Source organism: Puma concolor, chromosome C1 (assembly GCF_028749965.1).
Source record: "Puma concolor isolate L17-30 chromosome C1, mPumCon1.1.hap2, whole genome shotgun sequence".
Taxonomy (NCBI): domain Eukaryota; kingdom Metazoa; phylum Chordata; class Mammalia; order Carnivora; family Felidae; genus Puma; species Puma concolor.
In genome coordinates this window covers 20,935,734-20,951,959 of record NC_141674.1, presented here as the reverse complement: position 1 = coordinate 20,951,959, position 16,226 = coordinate 20,935,734, and positions in this window count along the sequence as shown.

Below are 16,226 nucleotides of genomic sequence, written 5' to 3'. Positions count from 1 at the left end.
AGCATCTGAAGCAGGCTCCAGGCTCCGAGCTGTCAGCACAGAGACTGATGTGGGACTTGAACTCACGAACCCTGAGATCATGACCGGAGCCAGTCAGTTGCTTAACCGACTGAGCCACCCAGGCGCCCCAGTTCTGGGTTTCTCAGGAGAGGCACAGCCCTGCCTTTGGGTCTAAGGAGAAAGATACAGTGTCAGTTTCCCTGGATCCCTGTCGGGGACACTCACGGTCCCTTCGCTGGTGGGGAACTCACCACCTTTCTAAGGCACTCATATCCCCCCTAACATTACAGTTAAAAATTCTTCTTTGACAGGTGCCTGGGTGGCTCAATTGGTTGAGCGTCTGACTTCAGCTCAGGTCATGATCTCAAGGTTCATGGGTTTGAGCCCCGCATCAGAGCCTGCAGCCTACTTCGGATTCTGCCCCTCCCCCAGTTGCACTCTGTCTCTGTCTCTCAAAGATAAATAAATGTTAAAAAAAAAATTCTTCCTTGAGCTAGAGAGAAATCTGCTTAGGAGAGAGCCCACTTGCTTGGTATATATAACTTTAAGCAAATCACCGACTTCTGAGTTTCAGTTTCCTCATCTGTAAAATAGAGGAAAGAATCTTTTCTTAGCTGGTGGTACAGATTAAATGAGATCATTTAGATACCGCGCAAAATACTTTGTGTGTGTGTGTGTGTGCTGAAACTGGAGAGCAAACTAGACTTTATTTCACTTTTTGTTGCTATAAAATAGCAGACTTCTAATAAGAAATAATAAAAGTTTATGGGGCGCCTGGGTGGTTCAGTGGGTTAAGCATGTGACTCTTGATTTCAGCTTAGGTCATGAATTCACTTTGTGAGTTCCCCAGGCAACTGGCTCTAGGCTGAGAGCACAGAGCCTGCTTGGGATTCTCTCTTTCTCCTTCTCTCTCTCTCTCTCTCTCTCTCTGCGCCTCCCCCACTCGCTTTTGCCCTGCCTCAAATATAAATAAATAAATTTTAAAAAGAGGGAAATTGGGGCCTCCCTCTGGGGGCTCAGTCTGTGCTGACAGCTCAGAGCCCAGGGCCTGCTTCGGATTCAGTGTCTCTCTCTCTCTCTCTCTCTCTCTCTGCCCCTCCCCTGCTCGTACTCTCTCTCAAAAACAAATAAAATTTAAAAAATTAAAAGAGAAAGAGAAAGAAAAAAGAAATAATAACAGTTTAAAATAAAAGGTGTAGGGGCGTTTGGCTGGCTCAGTCGGAGGAGCTTGTGACTCTTGGTCTCTGGGTGGTGAGCTGGAGCCCCATGTAGGGTGTAGAGATCACTTAAATAAGTAAAACTTCAAAATAAACAAATACAATACAAGGAATAAACCCTAATTAAAGACATTTTACAAATTAAGAAGAGGACATTCTTTCCCACTATCCAAATATACTTGCTATTAACCCTTTGCTGTGTTTCTACTCTATTGTTTGTGTGCAGGTTTTTAAAAAAATCTTTGTAATTTACACTAAAGTTGAAAAAAAAATAGATTTCCCATATATCCCTCAGCTAGTTTTAAATTCTCCTAATGTTACCACTTCACATTACCAAGGTGCATCTGTCAAAACTAAGAAACCACCATTACCACATTAATGTTAACAAAATTGTAGGCTGCGTTTGGATTTTATCTGCCTTTTCTCCAATGTCTTTTTTCTGTTCCAGAATCGCATCCAGGATTCCGTATCGCACTTAATCACCGTGTCTCCTGTCTGTGACACTTTCTCAACCTTTCCTTGTTGTTCTTGTAACCTTGTCAGTCTTGAGGAGAGCTGGTGGAGTATTTTGTCGAATGTCCCTCAGTTGTTTTTTTTTTTTTTTTTAACGTTTATTTATTTTTGAGACAGAGAGAGACAGAGCATGAACAGGGGAGGGTCAGAGAGAGAGGAAGACACAGAATCCGAAGCAGGCTCCAGGCTCTGAGCTGTCAGCACAGAGCCCGACGCGGGGCCCGAACTCACAGACCGTGAGATCATGACCTGAGCCAAAGTCGGACGCTTAACCGACTGAGCCACCCAGGCGCCCCTGTCCCTCAGTTTTTTGGTTTTTGGTTTTTTTTCCTGATGTTTTCCTCATGACTAGACTGGGGTTATGGGTTTGTGGGGAGGATACTACCAAGGTGAAAAACTTCTTATCACAGCCTCTGGGGGGTGCGGACACATGACAAGCTCACAGGACTTTTCACACTGATGTTAACCTCAATGGCTTAGTGAAGGCGGTGTTTCCAGGTTTCTCCACTATAAAGTTGCTATTTTCCCCTCTCCATACTCTGTTCTTTGGAAACATGTCGCTAAACCAAGTGCAGCCCTCCCTCAGGGGGAGCAAAGCCCTGCTTCCCAGAGCAAGCAACATCCAAATAAATGACTTGGATTCCTCTGTAAGAAAGATATGTCCCTTCACCCCAATGAATTAATTATTCAATTATGTATGTCAGTATGGACCCATGGATATTTATACTTTGACTTATAATCTAATCTACATTATTTTGTTGCCCAAATTATTCCTGCTTTGGGAGTGCCATCGGGATGGCTCCTGGGTCCCTCTGCCTGTCCCTTGTTCCTCTTTCTGAGCACTTCTCACTGCCTGGTGCTACAAAATGCCTGGAGGCCCATCTTATCTTTTTTCTGCCTCAGCCCTGCAGGCAGCCATTTTCGCTTTTCCTGAAAGGGTTCCTTTTATTGGAGAAGGGCGTTTAGAACCCACGATCTGGTCACAGGGGACTCCTCGCCACTGAGTTGTCTATTATTTCTGTTTGTCTTTTTCTTTCTTTGCATAAACGTTTCCAGACACTGCTGCCCATCCCATGACCGGCTGAAGTCAGGTCCAGCCGTGACCTTCCAGGGGAAGCTCCTGAGGGATACTGCTCCACAGAAACTTTTAAAATCCCCCCTTTCACTTTGCCTTTGTCTTTTTCCAGTTTCCTGGGAGCAGATGTGGACTTACCAAATTAGGGGGCAAAAGCCTACTGCAACCAACGTGTTGAAACACTGCCTTGCCATTCCAATTTTCATTATATATTTATCTGTGTAATTGTTTAAGGTCTCCTCAGCAATTAGTTGGCTTCTTGGAGCACCCGGCTGGTTCAATTGGTAAAGCATGTGACTCTTAATCTTGGGGTCATGAGTTCGAGCCCCACATTGGGTGTGGAACCCACTTTAAATAAAATTTCTTTTTAAATCTAGAACTTGGTTTTTTTTGTTTGTTTGTTTGTTTGTTTGTTTGTTTAAGAAAGACAGTTGACTTCTAGTGGTCAGAGGTTGGAGTACCAGTCGACTTTGCTCCCCATTGTAACCCCAGCATATCACAGGGCCTGGCAAACAATAAATCACTATGGCTAATGACTCACTGAACGAATGGGTGGAAAATGTCTCCTTGAGATAGATCCCTGAAGTGGAATTTCTGAGTCGAACGGTACGCTTGTGTTTACAGCCTCTGAGGGTGGGTTTCAGTCATGTTGAAAGGTTGCTGAGCCTCCAATGGACCCAATAAGAAAAGGGAGAAGGACCCTTGCAAGGGCTGACAGGAGTGGCACACAGAGGTATGCAAGGGCCCAGGGGTCATGGGCCCAGGGGGAGGGTATGCTAAGCAGAGGAGATGGGACAGAGGGGGCATGTCTATGTTTCCAGAAACACTGGCAGGTGTGATCCTGTGGGCACCCACCCTGAGCAGGCTCAGTGCAAACATAGGCTCGCTTAATCCTCCCTACAAGCAAGCAAGACAAACATGCCCACTTCACAGGTCAGGAAACTGAGGCTCAGAAAAGCACTGCCTGAGATCGGGCAACGAGAAAGTGGGGAAGTTAGGATTTTTTTTTTTTTTTGAGTTTTTATCGATTCATTGAAGTAATCTCTACACCCAACGTGGGGCTCAGACTCACAACCTTGAGATCAAGAGTTGTATGCTCTTCCACTGAACCAGCCAGGCACCCTGGGGGAAAGCTGGAATTTTAATCCCCTCCTGCTGGGTTTCTGCTGCAGGCCAGAGAAAATGTCAGTTTTTCATCTCTTCCCCGTGTATTTCACCAGACAAAGCAGGTCTCTGACAAATTTTTGCTCAGCCCAGTTTGGCCTAGAAATGCATCAGAGGATGAAGAATGAAAAAGATGGGCTTTGCAAACAGAGCTGGGCTCAAAGCCTGGCTCCACCTCTTCATAGCTGTGTGACCTTGGGCTAATTCCTTAACCTCTCTGAGCCTCGGTCCCCTCTGTACCATAGGCACTGGCAGGGGCAAGATGTTGGTGGAAATGATAGTGTGATGGGCACATGGCACATGTCAAGTGCTCAATATCTGTTACTATGATTGCTTCCTGAGGGCTTCCTGTGCCCCTGAAATTTATCAGGGATCTCATATCTCATTTACTTCTCTTGATAATCTGCTTTCCAGATTAGGAAAATGAGATTCTGTTTTTTTGTTTTAATTAAAAAAAATTTTTTTTTTAATTTATTTTTGAGAGACAGAGCGTGAGCAGGGGAGGGGCAGAGAGAAAGGGAGACACAGGATCCAAAGCAGGCTCCAGGCTCTGAGCTGTCAGCACAGACCCAGTGGGGGGCGCGAACCCATGAAGCATGAGATCATGACCTGAGCCAAAGTTGGGTGATTAACCAACTGAGCCACAAGGTAAATGAGAGTCTAAGTGGGGAACTGTCCTTCTTGCTGTCACTCAACCTACAAACGGAGGAACCAGAATTGGAAACCAGGCCTGCGGGAGCCATGGACCCAGCTCTTTGCACTTTCCCAGCCTGGGAGCTCCAGCCCAGTCTCTGACTCCTCAGGAGTGTGGTGGGGAGAGGTGGGAGAGGCAGGGGGGTGAGAAGTCGTGGGGAGGAGGCCTGAGGAGGGGCCTGCCACCCCCCAGAACCCGGAGTTCCTCATTTCTGCCACAAGTCTCTCACAGTTTTCTGCATCTGATAGCCATAGATAGTGACGATAGTGTGGTCACCGTAGCAGGGAAATTGAGGGTGACTGGGGGTGGGGGGGCTGGGCCCTGTCGGCCGTGCTGGCACCAGATGCCCTTGGACTTGGTACCACTCGGCCCTATACAGGGGCAGGAGGGGAATGCAGCACCGGGCGGGGGTTGTTACAACATCCTGCTGTCCCCTCCTGCCCACTAGCCTTGCACGTTGGCCAAGGGGGGCTGGTGGAAAACAAGCCAGCAGTCGGGAGGCATTTGGTGCTATGGGCCCGATGGCTGCTCTGAGGTGACCCTCTCACAAGCCCCAAGGCGTCAAGGGCACCCACCTGCACAGATACACAGCCACCCGTGGGCTCCGAAGCGGTCATTCTCCAGTGGCTCAGCGGAGACAAGAACCCAAAAGTCACAGATGAAAACAGAACCGCTCACGGCACTGGGAACCCCAGGGACTTGAAGGGCAATCTGTCATCTTTTCCCTGTTTTCTAGATTTAAAACAAAACATTTTTAAGTTTTTTAATTTGTTTTGAGAGACAGGGAGAGTGAGCTGGGGAGGGGCAGAGAGAGAGAGAGGGAGAGAGAGAATCCTGCTCTGTCAGCACAGAGCGCCTGAGCTGAATCCAAGAGATGCTAAACCGACTGAGCCACCCAGGCGCCCCATGTTTCCTGGAATTTCTAGAACTTGGTTTATAAGGATAATATGAACAGCTCCCTGCCAAGGATTCCCTGAGACCACTGTGGAGGCCCACCTGGGGGGGAGGCCCCCCCTTTTGCAGATTTCCACAAGGGTGGGGGAGTCACTTCCGGAAAAAGATATCCGATATCCGTATATCCTCAATGAGGAAAGATATTCGACATCCGTATATCCTCAATGAGGAGAGCGGCGGCTGGTTGTGAAGCTTTGAAGGGTTGAGTCATACTCAGGTGTGATGAAAAAGTACACTTCAAGCCTTGTCTTCTTGACCTTATGAGGCAGGGGGCAAAGGAAGTTTCACAACCTCCAGGGTGGGAAGGAAGGTGAGGAGGGGCAGGGGGTGGGAAAGGTGGGAGGGATGAGGGGTGGAGAGAAAAGGAGGAGGAGGGAGAGGAGAGGACGAAGGGGGAGACAGAGGAGGGGGAGGGAGAGCGGAGGGGGAGGAGAGGAGAGAAAATAGAGGAGAGGGGAGGTAAAGAAGAGGCTAGAAGGGAGAGGGGGAAGGGAGGAGAGGAGAAGGGAGCTGAGCAACGCCCAGGCAGGAGTTCCTCAGGCCTGGGAACTGGCCAGGTCCCAAGCTGGGGGAAAGCTGGGGAAGGAACAGACCAGAAAGTGAAACCATCGACCGCTACCCTGGGGAAGTGGGTTTGAGCCCGAGAGCTTTTTGCCCCGGTATTTCCTAACTGGGACCGGATGGAGGCAAACCACCTGCTCAGTATGTCAGAGGCTTCTGTCCTCTCTGGGAAGGGACTGTAGCACCTGTGGGACTGGCGAGCAGAGGGAAGGAAGTGGGCTCAGTCTGGGGGCAGGGGTCAGGCTCTGCGCCTTCCAAACCCCCCGCAAGACCTTCTGCGTAACTTGCGGGTTTGGGGAGAGCAGCTGAGTCTGCCGTCTCCTTCCAGCAGAGGTTAAATGGAAAGTCACCTCTTTCTCAAAATATTAAACTAGAGTTACCATATGATCCCGCAACCCCACTTGTAGGTATGTATCTGAAAGAATTGAAAGCAGGGACTCAAATAGGTGTTTGTGCACCCGTGTTCATGGTTTATTCTTGAACAATGATCTGACTGGTGTTGTGGTGCAGTTGTAAGCAATGTTCCCCGCAAATATGGAAGCGTGGCTCCGTGCTCTTGTGGTACCCTGTTTTTGCTGTTGGCAGGTCCAAAGTCATTCTACTTCCAGATGCTTTGTGTGTGCAGCTGGGAGCCTTCTCTCAGTCCCTGATGCTCAGACATTTCACTTGCTCGCCATCTGTGGGTCTCCTTGCTTCTGGCCACCTATGGTTCTTCTTCTTCTTCTTCTTCTTCTTCTTCTTCTTCTTCTTTTTGTAATTTTTTTTTTTTTATTTGAATTCAAGGTAGTTAACACATAGTGTAATAATGACTTCAGGAATAGAATTTAGTGATTCATCACTTACGTTTAACGCCCAGTGCTTGTCCCAACGAGTGCCCTCCTTAGTGCCCATTGCCCATTTACCCCATCCCCCCACCTCACACCCCCGCCAGTGTGTTCTCTGTATTTAAGAGTCTCTTATGGGAGTGCCTGGGTGGCTTAGTTGGTTGAATGTCCGACTTCCGGCTCAGGTCATGATCTCACAGCTCATGGGTTCGAGGCCCAAGTAGGGCTCTGTGCTGCCGGCTCAGAGCCTGGAGCCTGCTTTGGATTCTGTGTCTCCCTCTCTCTCTGCCCCTCCCCTACGCTCTCTCTCTCTCTTAAAAATAAACACTTTTTTAAAAAAAGAGTCTTTCATGGTTTGTCTCTCCCTCTGTTTTTATCTTATTTTTGCTTCCCTTCCCCCGTGTTCATCTGTTTTGCGTCTTAAATTCCACATATGAGGGGCGCCTGGGTGGCGCAGTCGGTTAAGCGTCCGACTTCAGCCAGGTCACGATCTCGCGGTCCGTGAGTTCGAGCCCCGCGTCAGGCTCTGGGCTGATGGCTCAGAGCCTGGAGCCTGTTTGCGATTCTGTGTCTCCCTCTCTCTCTGCCCCTCCCCCATTCATGCTCTGTCTCTCTCTGTCCCAAAAATAAATAAACGTTGAAAAAAAAAATTCCACATATGAGTGAAATCATATGATCTGTCTTTGACTTATTTCACTTAGCATAATACATTCTAGTTCTATCCACATCGCGGCAAATAACAAGATTTCATTCTTTTTGATCGCCGAGTAAATATTCCATTGTATATATACACCACATCTTTATCCATTCATCAGTTGATGGACATTTGGGCTCTTTCCATACTATGGCTATCGAGGTGCACGTGCTCCTTCAAATCCGCGCTGCTGTATCCCTTGGATAAATTCCTAGTAGTGCAGTTGCTGGGTCACAGGGTGGTTCTGTTTTTAATTTTTTGAGGAACCTCCATACCGTTTTCCAGGTAGCCGCACCAGTGGGCATTCCCCCCAGCAGTGCAAAAGGGTTCTTCCTTCTCTGTATCTTCGCCAACATCTGTTGCTGCCTGAGTTGTTAATTTTATCCACTCTGACGGTGTGAGGTGGTATCTCATTGTTTTGATTTGTATTTCCCTGATGATGAGCGGTGTTGAGCATCTTTTCATGTGTCTCTTGGCCATCTGGATGTCTTCTTTGGAAAAGTGTGTAGTCACCTCTTTTGCCCATTTCTTCACTGGATTATTTATTTGGGGGACCTGTGGTTCTTTTTAACATGGAAACTCACACCCCTCAGTTCTAGAAACATCCTTGCCTTTCTCTTTGTTTGTTTTCTGTTTTTCTTTCTTTTGTGAGCTCCTTTAAATATACGTTGTATCTTCTGGACCAATTCTTCATCTCCTGCCCTTCTGTTCTATATTCTAGGAGATTTTTAGGAAAGTTCACGGACCTGGCTTCCAAAGAGGTGCAAAGCTTGCTTTCAGCTGTGCTACCAAACCTGACTCTGAGGAATACTCTGGCAACAGCAACAGCTGCTGCCTCCTCTCAGCCTCAGTTTCTCCAGCTGCAATGAAGAGGGACTGGAGTAGTTTTGAGAGCCCTCCCCCTCGCGTTTGGATTTCTCCCTCTTCTTCAGTCCCAGGGCCCTGTCCCACAGCCCTTGAGCGGCCCTCTGCCTTGTTGTCCTCTGTCCCCTCTGCTGGGTCTGCCCCAGCCAGCCAGGGCCATGCACAAACTTGAATTTGCATATACATGGAGGCCATGGGAAGGCCCAGGAAGGGGAACTTGGCTCCCCACGGGCAGGCACTGTGCCAAGTGCTTTCTGTGCATTGTTTTGTTGAGCTTGCAATACCCTGGGGTGTAGGTTATCTCGCTCTTTCCATTTTACAGATGGGAAAACTGCCACCTAGAAAGATGAAGCAGTGTGCCCAAAGTCCTGCAGTCAGGAAGATTGAACCAGGGTCCCAGGTTCGAACCACCGCTCTGTGCTACTCAGAGCAGGGAGCCCTGGGGCAAGTTCTCTTCTTCAGCCTCTCTCGTGCAGTCCCACTGGAACGGGTGCCCTGCCTCCTTGTTCCCCTACCTCCCCAAAGGTTGGGGAGTCATGGAAATGTGACCTCAGTTTGGTGACTTCTCCCAGCACCACTGGGAGGCCTAGGGATGCTGGCAAAAGGACACAGCCTCCGGCAGCTCCTTCTAGCTGGGAAGGAGGATACCAACATCTGCTCACCCCGTGGGGCAAGAGCCAAGGATCCAGGGAGGGGAGGGAGGGGAGAGAACTCCATAATGCATTTCAACTTGAGGCCACGGTCCCTGTTTCTGGCAGCCTGTGGGTTTGCTGGGAAACCGGTAAATGTGGCCCACAGCCCAAGGTCTCTGCCCTCCGGCTCCCAGGTGGGGAAAACCCAGGGGGTGAGAGTCACTCAAGCGGAGGCTTCCGCAGCCTGGGGACCAGGAAAGGCTGCCCAGAGGAAGTGATGGGGTGAGCTGAGGGAGAGTGGGAGACAGAGGGGGGAGGGTGGCAGGGAGGATGCATTCTGAGGAACTGGAAGAAGTTTCTGGTAGGAAGAGGCCCTGAGAGGCCCCAGGGAGGAGTTTGTCCTTTAACCCAAAGGTTTTGCAGATGAGTCCCTGATGGACTGAATTGCACTACAGCAAGGTTCCGGTGGAGGTGTCCAAGATGGCGTGGAGGGTGGGGAGGGGCACTTAGGAGGCTGCTGTGCGCTCAGAGGAGAGGGAAACCCCACCTGGGCTGGCGGGCAGGGTGGAGGGGCAGTTAGGAGGCAGAATGGAGAGTGAGGGATGGAGCCCGTGGGCTCTGGGTTAGGACCCCACCCCTCCCATCTGGGCAGGGCAGACTTTGTGGTCAAAGTATGTGAGGCAGGTGACCTGTGAGGCAGGTCAAAGTCTGGGGCCATTGGGACGGGGGCTGAGTGTGCCAGCCTGTGCCAGGCTCACCCCCAACCCCGCTGCCTGTGAACAGTTGATGGTGGCATCGTGCCTGGACTTTGGTGACCGCCCACTTCAGCCCCAGTAATGAGCTTTCCAGAATAACAGGGCCTGAGTCCCAGGGCCAGACTACCCTCTCCACCTCCAGGTGGGGCGTTAGTTCCTCAGTGGGTCTTATGGCTTCTGTCTGTGCTGGGGCAGCGTAGGGGCTCCCCTTCTGCTTTCAAAAGAAGCTTGGAGCAGTGAATTATTTGTTAGCAGAGACAGGAGACCTCTGTCCCAGTAAGTGATTCCAGCCACTGGGACTCTGGGGCCAAGGCAAGCCCTAGAGGCCCCAGAGAGAGAGGAGGGGGGTGGAGAGAAGTGGGCCTCCCCCACCTCTTCCCTGAAGCCCTTCCCATTATGGCTTCTCAGGTAGAAGTCTTCAGGATCCCCCTCTCTGCAAGGCTTTGGTGTCCATCTTCAAAGCCTGTGTCTCCAGCGGTCCTGGAGTTCCAGGTGTGCGTACAACTGTGCCCTTGACACGTCCCTTGACGTTCTATGGCATGCAGTGCCTTTAACTCAGCACTCTCCCTGTAAACCACTCCTCCTGTGTTCCCCTCTGCAGCGAATGGCACCTCTGATGCCCCCAGATGCCCAGACCAGAGACCCAGGATTCACCTTGGGCTTTCTTCCTTGTCCCTGGACTCTGCCCCTTCTCTCCAGCAGCCACTGACCCAGGCCACTCATCCCGACAGCCTTGCCCTTGGCCTTCCCACCTCCAGCATCACCTGTTCCACAGCACTGTCCGCCCACCACCCGATGTCCTGGCTCCTCAGGTCCTGGCCCCTGACAACTGTCCAGCCTCGTTTCTTAATTTATTCTTCCAGAACATCCTCTTCAGCTACCTTGAAGCACTTATTCTCTCCCAGTCTTTTTAAAAATTTTTACTTAATTTTATTTGTTTATTGATTGATTTTGAGAGAGACAGCATAACTAGGGGAAGGGCAGAGAGAAAGAGAGAGAGAGAGAGAGAGAGAGAGAGAGAGAGAGAGAGAATCCCAAGCAGGCTCCACACTGCCAGCGCAGAGCCTGACGCAGGGGTCGAACCCACAAAATGGCGAGACCGTGACCGGAAACCGAGAGTCAGATGCTTAACCGACTGAGCCACCCAGGCGCCCCTCTCCCCCAGTCTTAACCCCTTCGCTTCCCCAGCCTTTTTGTACATGCCGCAAAGACTTTCCCCAGTCTCATGCCTGGATCAACTCTGTATATCCATCTGATCCCAGCCCTGATCCTTTCCCTTCCAGGGAAGCCTTCCTGATGCCAAACTGGTTAGGAGTTACCTGGGCTTGCTGCTGTCCCAGCACTGATGCGCTCAATCAACAAATATTTACTGAGTGCCTACAATGGGCTAGGTTCTCGCCATTTAGGACACATCCGGAAACAAAACAGACAACACTCCCTGCTCCTTGTGGAGCTCACGTTCAGATGGGGGTGGGGAAGACAGACCACAAACAGTACAGAGAAAAGCACGTAAATGACCTAGTGTGGGAGAAGGTGGAGAAGGCCATAGGGAAATGGAGGGAGGGGAGAAGGCAGGAGAAAGAGAGGTGGCCAGGCTGCGATTGTCACTGGAGATGGTGGCCTTTGGGTGAAGACTTTGTCTTCCAGCCAAAGACTGCCAGGAACACAGGGCGGTCAGCAAGTTGGGTTTACGACTCAGTAGTGACGGACAGCACGCTCCACAGGGACTGTGGGTGACTCAGTGAGGGGGTATTAGGAAGGACTTGCAGGACTTAAGTTCGGGTTAGGGAGTTTGGGAGGGCTGATGGAAGCAGGGCTTGACCCTAGATTGGATGCTTTCCAGAAGCCTGGCCAGTTCCATGACTAGGGATCTTAATAAATTGTATCTACAAGGAGGACAGACCAGACCAAGGCTACGGCTGTCTTTAGTAAGAAGCAACAGTCTCTCATATTAGCTAGCGTGCAGGATTGCGTCTGTTCCCTAGGTTTGCCACAACAAATCACCAGACTTAGTGGCTTATAGCGGCACAGATGTATTCTTTCACGGCTCTGTAGGCTGGAGGCAGGAAGGTTGATATCAAGATGTCCGCAGGATCGATTCCTTCTGGAGGGTCTGTGGGAGAACCAGCTCCATGCCTCTCTCCTGGCTGCTGGGGGCTGCTGGCCGTCCTTGGCTTGTAGACCCATTGTTTCAATGTCTCCCTCCATTCATATGCCTCCCCCTGTCTCTGCCTCCTCCTTACTGTCTAAGGACATTCGTCATTAGATTTAGGGCCCATTCTAATCCAGGATGAACTCAAGATCCTTACCTTCTCCTTTAATTACATCTGCAAAGACTCTTTTCCCAAATAAGGTCACATTCTGAGGTTTCTGGTGGACATACGTTTCGGGGCCACAAGTCATAACAGCGATGGTTGGTCCTATTTGTGGTTTGGACAATGTTCATGTTCTGCGTTCAGACACGATTACAGAGTGGTCCTGTTGTGTTCATCACCGACACAGAGTGGCCTTGTCTGATGTTGACGTCCTGTGAAATGGTTTCTGTTCGACAGGAGAACACCAAGGCCCGGCTGTGAGTATTAGACTGGCTGCTGGAGGCCGGGGCTGCTTTCCTCTTTCTCAACTTGAAGGCAGTGAGGGAGGGGGCCATGCCGACATCTGGGGCAGAGTCCTAGCCACGCAGGCAGGGTTGGGGGACCAGCTGAGTGAGCAAGGGGGAGAGAGGTGGGAAGAAGAGAATAGGAGGGGGTGCAGAGCAGGGCCAGACTGGCAAAGACTGGCTCTTGGGGCGCCTGGGTGGCTCAGTCGGTTAAGCGTCCAACTTCAGTTCAGGTCACGATCTCGCGGTTTGTGAGTTCGAGCCCCACGTCGGGCTCTGTGCTGACAGCTCGGGGCCTGGAGCCTGCTTCCGATTCTGTGTCTCCCTCTCTCTCTGCACCTCTCCCACTTGTGCTCTGTCTCTCAAAAATGAGTAAGTGTAAGAAAAATTTTTTTAAAGGCTGGCTCTGTACTCTGGAGGAAATGAGGGGCCTCTGGAGCATTCTGAGCAGAGCAGGGAACGTGACATGGCTAACCAGGGTACCAGCAGGTGAGGTTCTAATGGAGCATTGGGGCAAAAGCCTGACTGGAGTGGATGCAAGGGTAAGTAGTGGAGAGGAACCTGAGACAGCAAGATGAGACCATTCTTTCCGGGGGCTGGGGTGCAAAGTGAGGCAGAGGAATAGGAGGAAGCTGAGGTGGCTGGTGGGGAAGTGGAATCAAGGTGGGGTTTGGAGCGGTCTGACCTTTCACGCTGCTGGGAATGGTCCCGGGAGAGGGTGGGCTTGGCCATCAGTAGGAGGGCAGAACTGCGGGAAGGGGACGCAGGCTCCAGTGCCTGGGTGGCGGCCTGGCTGGCGAAGGAAGGCCGTGGCGATGGCGGGTGGCGGCCGAGGCAGGCAGGCTGGGAGCCCTGGTCATCAGCTCTCTCCAGAGAGCTCCTTGCACTTCTTGTTAGTAACCTTGTCCCGGCTGATGGTACAGTAGGGTTTGTGCTTTGGTCACCCTGGCCTATGGTGTGGAGATAGCCCACCACAGGCCGCAAAGGGCGCCGGAGATGGAGACAGGGGAGTGAAAGTCCTCTTCAGCTATCTCTGTCTTGACCTCAAACTTTCTAAGTGATTAAGTTCTTTCCAGCTTACCTCTTAGCTCTGGCAAAAGGCCCGGCAGGCAAAGCATCCCCTGATGGGAACAGAAACTACCGCCTCAAGCAACCAGAGCTTGACTGCTCACCTGCCCGCCCCCCCCCCCCCCCCCACCAGATCTCTGCCCCTCATTTGCCTTATGTGAACCTGGAAGTGTCTTCAGCACCTTGGAGACAGTCTTGGGACACTCGTCTGCTGTCTTCCCAGTGCTGGCCTCGCGGAAATAAATTCCTTTCTCGTGTCACCGCCACTCTCTTCTCTGCCTTTGGATTTTGTCAGCGCGCATGGCCGAACCTGGTCTATTTGGGACCCCGGGGCCAGGTGCTCTTGCCCCCTTGCACCCCAGCCACGGTAGGAAGTCGAGAGGGAGACAAATCAGAAACGGACCAAGCCCCAGTCTCTCACAGACCCTAGGCACAAGCAGGGCAGCAATCAGGGGCTTTCTTTTGCCGTTCATAGTCCAAAACATCAGGCCCAGATTTGAATCCCCGCTCTACCACTTGCCAGCCATGTGACCCTGGTCTGTGTACTCTCCCTGAGCCTCGAGGTCCCCCAGCTGTGAAATGGGGCACCACCGACCTCCTCTCAGGGATGTTGGGAAATTTAAGGGGAATAACACGCACAAAGTGCCAGCGGGGTGCGGGACAATGAGCCAGATGGGTTTCCTTCCTCTTCCCCTCAGCTCCCAGCCCCACAGCCCTGGGAGGTCGCAGGACAACCACAGTGGCTCAAGAATGGGAGCAGGGCCCCGCCTGCCGGCCGACTGCAGAGCTGCACCCGGGCCCGTGTTCCGGGGTGGTTGCCTCCCAACCCAGTTTCCCCAGAGGAACAGGCGATGATTTTATTCCGCGGAGACAGAGGTCGTCCAAACTCAGAGCCTTCCCACCCCCGCCCTCTGTCATACGCTGGGGGACTTTCATTCACCCACCCCCTTTGCTCCTGCAGCTGCCCCTGCTTGGCGTGCCCTTCCCGCTGCCACTTGGAAACATAAAAGGTCGACCCTCTGGTTTTTCATGACCTTCTCCCCGAGCCCTGTTTCCCTTCCCTTCCCTTTTCCTCTCTCTCCCTCCCTGCTTTTGTTCCTTCCTTCCTTTCTTTCCCTCCCTCTCTCCCTCCCTTCCTTCACTTGCCTTGACTTGCCTGCCTTTCCTTCTTTCCCTCTTTTCTTCCTTTTTGAAAGAGAAAAAAACAGTTTCAGTGGCCCCCAGTAATTTGAAACTTTCAAATTCCCCAGCAAAGCTTACGGGGTGGGATCTGGCCTCTGCCTTTCTGATTCCCTCCTCCCCCTACCGACCATCCCCACGTTCTTCCATCCTTCCATTCTTCCATCTTTCCGTGCCTCTCCTGCTGGTTTCCTCTGCGTGGAGAGGCTTGATCTATACCCCTCCGTGTGGCAATTCCCCACTTGTTGTTCAGTGCTCTGCCCAAATGTCATCTCCCTAGAGGGCTCCCTGACCCCACCTGTCTCTGCTGTCTTCACCCTGTCCATCCTTCCACTAAAGCAGGCAGGCGTCTTGCAGGCAAGGTGGCACATTTTGGCGTGCCCAGCTCACACATTTCCATCCCTGTTAGTTGAAAGAAGTGGGTCCCCCACAGCCATGGTTTGCTCACAAGCAAAATGAAGGATCCAGACAGGATCTCATAAATGCTTCAGACTCTAGAATTCTATGATTTGCAGATAATGGGCATATTTTAGGCAGGCTGTCTCCAAACAGCCGATCTTGAGCCGGGAACACCCGGAGAACGGGCTGGTTCCTGTCAACAGGTGTCCTCCATGGGATTTGCCGCCTCTCCCCCCTGGGGAGGGAGCAAAGGTCTTCTCCTCCCTCTTAAGCAGATGGCCCATCAGTGGGCACAGGACTCTGGGGAAACCTGTGGTCGCTTCCCCTCCAGAGTGGGTCCGTGTCCCAGGCTGGGGAGAGGCTGTGTCCCACAGCAGCGTCACACTTACTAGAGCAATAGCCATCTGCCGGTCCTTGTGGTAAGCAGGAAGGGCTTATCCATCTGTGGTCGTGTCTCGAGCCAAGTTAAGGGTGAGCAGCGAGGCCGCTCCCTGTGGAGCTCACCTCTGAGAGGCACTACAGCATGACAGAAATACACCAGAAATATGGTGCCAGGTGAGCCAGGTGTCCGCACAAAGCCTCCTTGTGTCCTGGAACCACCAAACGAAGCCAGTCCTGCTTCCACTGAAGTCAAATGGGCCCTTGAAGGGAAAGATGTTACTTGGCAGACTTGGATGTTCTCTGCGGGCCTTCTTTGAGACCCACTGCAAGTTTCACTCTGTAACTCAAATTCTGAAACCAAATAATACATAGTATAACCTCTCATCAGGAAGGATTTACTTTATCATCTAAACTAGATCGAAGCCCTTTAACACACCTTCCAGTAAGTTGTTCAGTTTGGAACTTTTCTTCTTTAAATGTCTAAACATGGAGTGACTGGGTGGCTCAGTCAGTTGAGCAGACTCTGCCTCTTGATTTCAGCTCAGGTCATGATCTCATGGTTTGTGGGTTCAAGTCCCGCATCAGGCTCTGTGCTGGTAGCTCGGAGCCTGCTTGAGATTCTGTCTCCCTCTCTCTGCCCCTCCCCTGCTTGC